We start from the raw sequence: 7,223 nt of genomic DNA on the forward strand, positions 1-7,223 counted from the left end.
AATTTCATATATTGCATTACAAGTTGTAAATTCGCAAACTGAGGACAACATGATAGATCAGGAAATGCATTGTCATCGCAAGAATCTAACACCTGTGGGATCATTTACAAAATGTTTCCATTAAAAGGAATAGCTGGCCTTTAACATAGCTAGATTTATTACTGACAGGTGTAGTTTTTGGTGGGTTTTAAGTAAATCAGTGTTGGATTTACATTTATTAAAAGCAACGGATATGTTTGCCTGAATTATTTAGTTACGGATTTTCAAATTTTGTTTTGTGTTTATTCCGATCCGTTATTGGCTGGCTTACACATTCAGGAATAGTTCATATAGCTCAACCATTTTGGGACCAGATCACGGCCCCTATTTCCTTGTGTGTGTATGTCAATAGAATACTTGTGCAGGCTGCGGATGGATGCAATTTCATTTTAATTCTGTGAAGTTATTTAACATATTTGATTACATTAGCAATAAATGCTGTAGACGCTTAAATAGAGTCTTTAGTTCCTCTCTGAATTTATGCTGAGAGATAGCATAAATAAATGTGTTTGTGCAAGAACTCAAGCACCTAAGCATATACCCAGATTGTTCCGCAATGGTATTCGGGTCATTGTAATTTGCTTCCAAAAATTGAACATTTGTAAATTGCACACATATGAAAAATATAAAAATTACCATCCATAACAGTAAGAAACTGTCTGATATAGCGAGAAGTAAAATTATGGATTTTCTTTGGTTCTCCATCTCTGGATCAGTGTGATTCCGAATACCCTTGTTTCCCCGCAGTCCTTTCCTTATTCTACTGGCCAGTATAATATGTCTGATCGTCAGGATGTTGAGTAGCACGATCAACAGAAATGGTGCAAATGGTGTTAAAGTGGTTTCCACCCACAAAAATGCTACCCATATGGGGAAGGTGTAGAAGCTTGATTTCACATAGCACGACCATGGTACATTGTCAATTATTTCCCGTGGCTCATATATAAAGAGGAGTGGAACATTTTCTAAAATACTTAGGAGACACACTACTGCTATCACCACAGCTGCAGTTTTCTCGGTGCAATATTATCTTTGTAACATTTGGGAACAAATGGCGACAAATCTATCAAAGGTGAAAGCCACAGTTAACCAGACAGAACAATCAATGGAAACAAAAAGCAAGGCAAGATTGAGACTGCAAATAGGAGTATAGTTCAGGAATGAATACGGGAAATAAGCGTCTTTGATCTCATACAGAATTACATCAAATATCAGGACCATTAGATCAGCTGCTGCCATGGCCACAAGGTAACGAGTGAAGCATTTGGAGAGAGCACACTTTCCACGAGTGAGAATGACGATTGTCACCAAATTAGCTGAAAAAACACGACATTAAATTATTAACTCTCCCTACTGCCCCTATGTACATTGAAAGTAATGGAAGGCAATCTGCTCTTTCTTCAGGAAATAGTTCATCCTTTTGGCTATTTGTGCTCGGCCCAGTGATACAGAACACCACCACTGTAAAGAATAAAATCTATTGCACAGCTACCGTAGAAAGCACCTCTTGGATTTAGAATTACATGGGTGTAGCGGTAGCTGGTCGTGCTTTAGGACCACACATCACGTTTATATTTAAGGTCTCAGAGCTCTAACCCCAGCTTTAAGAAACATAATATATCAGACAGCTTCAGAATCAAATGCTTCAGTTTGCACGATAAGCAGTATTACTGAGACGTTGCCTGCTGACAATGACCGTGACTGGCACCAACTGATAGTGACTACTGTGTGCATGGTTTTCACCATCGGTAGCAGCGATCAAAGGTCGTTGCTGCCTTCCGAACTCGGGAAATTACTCCCTGTGAGAGTGACATGGACATGAATTTTAAACTGCTGGCATTGAATTCGAATTCCATTTTATTTCAATTTTAATTATAATAACTTCCTGCACATCACTCTATGCTCAACCAAGTTGATTCAGAACGATTAGGTATAGAACCAAAAATTTACATCATCATAAAAAGCTAAATACTGCAGATGCTGTAACATGAACTAAAAGCAGAATATCTTCTAACAGCTGTGCAGACAGAAGCAGTGATAATGTTTCAGGTCGATGAGGTTATATCAACTGGGGAAAGTTAGAAATGTAATAGATTTCAGGTAGGTCAAATGCAGGAAGGTGAAAAAAAATAACAGAGAAGGCCTGTGAAAGACCAGAGTACTGGAGACATTAAATGACAAAAGATTTTGTGCTGAAGAGGCAAAGAGTGTAGTAATGAGACAAGGAAGAAACAGAAGATGTGCCAACAGCAGGTTTCAATGGTAGAATAATGAAAATTATTGCCAGAAATAAAAAAAAAACACAGAGGAAAAAAGGAAAAACAAAAACAAGATTACGAATGAAACACTATAGTTATGAAATAAATACAAATTTGGGATTCCACCGAAATTGTTCTGCACGCAGGACCTGGCAGACAGTGCTGAAATTGGACTCCATTAGTCGTGTGAAATGAGCACAGAGAAAACAGATTGTCTGCTTTACAATGTACCCAGTTTTGCTTTGTTTTGACTTGTGGAAGAACAAATTTTAACCTCGGAGGCTCGTTTTTTAGTCTTGTTCAAATGTTAGTAGCCAGCTAAATACAGCCGAAGGGCAGTCAAAGCAACTCCTGGTTAGAACGTGCAGTGAATCAGCTGTCTCCATTTCGAATCTTGCAGCCTATTAGGACTATGGGCTGCAGAAATCTGAAGATTGCGATAACATATCAGCACTGCGCCAACATTTTTCTAAGTTTCTGCAGAATCTCTTTGATTTTTCCTCCTGTTACAGAACTAAACTAAAAAAAATGCCCTATGCCTTTCCTTGTGTAAATTCGGGAAAATCCCCCTAAGGAATTGTCGGTTTGGTTATTCAATTGCATTTTAATGCTTGATCCAAACACAAAGGTACAAGCATATGCAAAAAATCCTCAAGCTTCTTTACTAAATCATTGCTGTTTAAGAGAATGATCTGTGCTTCCCCACAGGTTGTTACTTTAACAATATGACAGAAACTAAGAACAAGATGAGTTATTTATTTGATGCTGGTAACTATTGTCTGCAAATCTTGCACATCAAAAATAAACAATAATGTCATTACACCGACAACATGAATTGTATCTCAATCAAACAATGTTAATGATAACTATTAATTAATGACAATCAGCTTATCAGGAACACCAACTATTGCAAGAATAGGATAGTAAATGTTTTCTATCTGTATGATAACTGGCTGCCCCATATTAAACAAGAAGCGACGTTGCCTATTAGTGCTATATACATCCAAATCTTCTGCTTTAAAAATAAGGTATTATATATACCTGAGAGAGACCTCAAGTCACACCTGAGCAATGCACAATGATTAGCATTAATTACAGTCATTTGAACAAACAGATTTGGGCAAGTCATATTTGTGGCGATTGATCAGTGTTATTTTGCAATACTATAGCCTGATGGAATAGTAAGGAGGCTAGACCTTAAACGACTTCATAGTGCAAACCAAGTATCTCGACATTTTCATTCTCATTGTAATGTTACAAGATGTCTGAACCTGAGCGTGTTTATTAAACTTTAATAGAAGGAAGGAATGCAAATGTTTGAGAAAGTGCTTTCCTGGCCTATCGTTAAGGTCTCCATGTCAAGTGTTTCCTTTCTTCCACCATGGTTGCGGTCAAAGTTCGTCTTTAACTTTCCCATGGATATATTTCTATTTTAAAGCATCTTTGAGACATTGAACACTCGATTTTATTTATTTTTTGTATCTGTATTGCAAATAACACAGAGAAGTTTTAGCATGGTTGTTACTTGAAGCTCAATCACTGTGACATCCATGCATAAGTTCGTCAAATAGTAAACATGAAAAATAGGTATAAATGTGTTTATCTAACTCTACTCTGGATTGGTCTCCGTCTTCCCACTTTGGATCCTAGACCCTGACGAACAATAAGTATTTTTCTACCTTCCCAAAAGTAGCTATGTTCTTTACTTAAACATCCACAATTTCCTAATATAAAACGCAGTATACAGCGTAATCACAAATGCTAATTAGCAATACTTTAATTAAGGACCCCTGCAAAATATTCAAAGCTTTAAATCCGAATGGTAACCATATTTGCTCCGTCAAATTTACTTAATCTCCCTTATGGAGCAGTTTAGTCAACCAGTGAGCCAATCTATGTCGATAACTTATATAAATCCAGCTAAAATGCTTAATCGGTATATCAAAATTAGGGGTATACCACCTGGAGTTGATTGCTTCCTCAATAAATAGGATGGGCTCACCTTTGGAGAGTGGTATGAGTGGAATGGCAACGTTTCCATTCCTTTACATGCACTGCATTGTGAAGCACTGACTCACAATAGCCCTGGACAATTATGAGAGCCATTGGCATTAGATTTGACACTGGTTACATTATGTGGCGAGAAGAGGGTAGAGGAGTGAAAGCAGAGGAGAATCATAAAATTATAGGGTAATAGCGCATAGAAGGCAGCTTATTGTGCCTGCACAATCTCTTTGAAACAGCAATCTAATTTGTTCCACTACTACGATATTTCTCCGTGGCCCTGTAAAGCTGTTTCTCTTTAAGTATTAATTAAATTTCATATTATTAAGTATTTTTGAATTGGCTCCCATCTCCGTTTCAGTGAATGTAAATATGTGTCCATTGATTATTGATCACTCTGCCAGTGGAAACTATGATGATTGATTTTAATTAGGAAAACCCTTCATAATTTTGAATGCATCTACCAAATGTCTGTTAAAGCTTCTACGTTCTAATGTGAACAATCCAATGTCTCCAGTATATTCTCATAAGTGAAGTATTTCCTTGTATCAATCGAGTAATTGTGTTACTAAATTATTTTATATTATTCCTAATTATATTTATGAGTTTCATCTAGTCTGACCACATGATCTTGGGTGCCTCCAAGAAACCTGGTGACAGGGTTTAGTGTGAAAGAACGAGATGGTGCTGCAGAGGTTATGCTAGGTACACAACTCAAGCAGTCTCTGTCCAATCTCATTCAACCTTCCAATGTCATAGCGCCCAAGGCAGGATGGCACCAGCTGGACCTCATCATCACAAGGCGAGCCTCTATCAGCAGCATTCAAATCCCACGCAGCTTCCACAGTGCAGACTGCGACACCGACCACTCCCTGGTGTGCAGCAAGGTTAGACTCAAACCAAAGAAGCTGCTTCACTCCAAGCAGAAGGGCTGCCCGCATATCAACACTATCAGAATTTCTCATTCACAGCTGTTACATAAGTTTCTAAATTCACCTGAAAAAGCCCTTCAAAACACTCCTACAGGGATGCAGAGACCAAGTGGTCCCACATCAGAGACACCATCTATGACTCAGCAATGACCACCTATGGCAAACGGGTGAAGCTGAATGCAGACTGATTTCAATCTCACTTTGAAGAGCTGGAACCTGTCATAGCCGCTAAGCGCATTGCACTGCTGAAGTTCAAGAAAGCCCCCAGCGAGTTAACATCCGTTGCACTGAAATCTGCCAGAAGCGCTGCACAAAGAACAGCCAGGTGCTGCGCAAATGACTACTGGCAACACCTATGCAGTCACATTCAGCTGGCCTCTGACACCGGAAACATCAGAGGAATGTATGATGGAATTAAGAGAACTTTTAGGCCAACCATCAAGAAGATCGCCCCCCTCAAATCTACTTCAGGGGACACAGTCACTGACCAATGCAAGCAAATGGACCGCTGGGTGGAGCACTACCTAGAACTGTACCCCAGGCAAAATGTTGTCACTGAGACCGCCCTCAATGCAGCCCAGTCTCTGCCACTCATGGATAAGCTGGACGTACAGCCAACAAAATCGGAACTCAGTGATGCCATTGATTCTCTAGCCAGCGGAAAAGCCCCCTGGGAAGGACGGCATTACCACTGAAATAATCAAGAGTGCCAAGCCTGCTCTACTTTCAGCACTGTACGAGCTGCTTTGCCTGTGCTGGGACGAGGGAGCAGTACCACAGGACATGCACGATGCCAATTTCATCACCGTCTATAAGAACAAGTTTGACCGTGTGACTGCAACAACTACCGTGGAATCTCCCTGCTCAGCATATTGGGGAAAATCTTCACTCGAGTCGCTTTAAACAGGCTCCAGAAGCTGGCTGAGCATGTCTACCCTAAGGCACAGTGCGGCTTTCGAGCAGAGAGAACCACCATTGACATGCTGCTCTCCCTTCACCAGCTACAGGTGAAATGCTGTGAACAACAGATGCCCCTCTACGTTGCTTTCATTGATCTCACCAAAGCCTTTGACCTCGTCAGCAGACGTAGTCTCTTCAGACTACCAGAAAAGATCGGATGCCCACCAAAGCTACTATTTATCATCACCTCTTTCCATGACAATATGAAAGGCACAATTCAGCATAGCGGCACCTCATCAGACCCCTTTCCTATCCTGAGTGGTGTGAAACAGGGCTGTGTTCTCGCACCTGCACTGTTTGGGATCTTCTTCTCCCTGCTGATCTTACATGTGTTCAAGTCTTCAGAAGAAGGAATTTTCCTCCACACGAGATCAGGTGGTAGGTTTTTCAACCTTGCCCGTCTAAGAGTGAAGGCCAAATTACGCAAGGTACTCCTCTTTTCTGACCATGCTGCATTAACATCGCACACCGAAGAGTGTCTGCAGAGACACATCGAGAGGATTGCGGTTGCCTGCAACGAATTTGGCCAAGCCATCAGCCTCAAGAAAACGAACATCATGGGACAGGACGTCAGAAATGCTCCTTCCATCAATATTGGCGGCCATGCTCTGGAAGTGGTTCAAGAGTACACCTACCTAGGCTCAACTATCACCAGTAACCTGTCTCTCGATGCAGAAATCAACAAGTGCATGGGAAAGGCTTCCACTGCTATGTCCAGACTGGCAAGAGAGTGTGGGAAAATGGTGCACTGACACGGAACACAAAAGTCCAAGTATATCAAGCCTGTGTCCTCAGTACCTTGTTCTAAGGCAGTGAGGCCTGAACAATGTACGTCAGCCAAGAGCGACATGTCAATTCATTCCACGTTCGCTGCCTCTGGAGAATCATTGGCATCAGGTGGCATGACAGTATCTCCAACACAGAAGTTCTCGAGGCGGCCAACATCCCCAGCATATATACCCTATTGAGCTAGCGGCGCTTGAGATGGCTTGGCCATGTGAGGCGCATGGAAGATGGCAGGATCCCAAGG

General features: G+C 41.0%; 1 pseudogene; it reads right to left on the reverse strand.

Moving 5' to 3' along the window:
- Positions 1-459: 459 nt before the first annotated feature.
- Positions 460-3,259, reverse strand: LOC137345827 (probable G-protein coupled receptor 139; annotated as a pseudogene).
- Between the last annotated feature and the right edge of the window lie 3,964 nt (positions 3,260-7,223).

This window comes from Heterodontus francisci, chromosome 29 (assembly GCF_036365525.1).
Source record: "Heterodontus francisci isolate sHetFra1 chromosome 29, sHetFra1.hap1, whole genome shotgun sequence".
In the NCBI taxonomy this organism is placed as follows: domain Eukaryota; kingdom Metazoa; phylum Chordata; class Chondrichthyes; order Heterodontiformes; family Heterodontidae; genus Heterodontus; species Heterodontus francisci.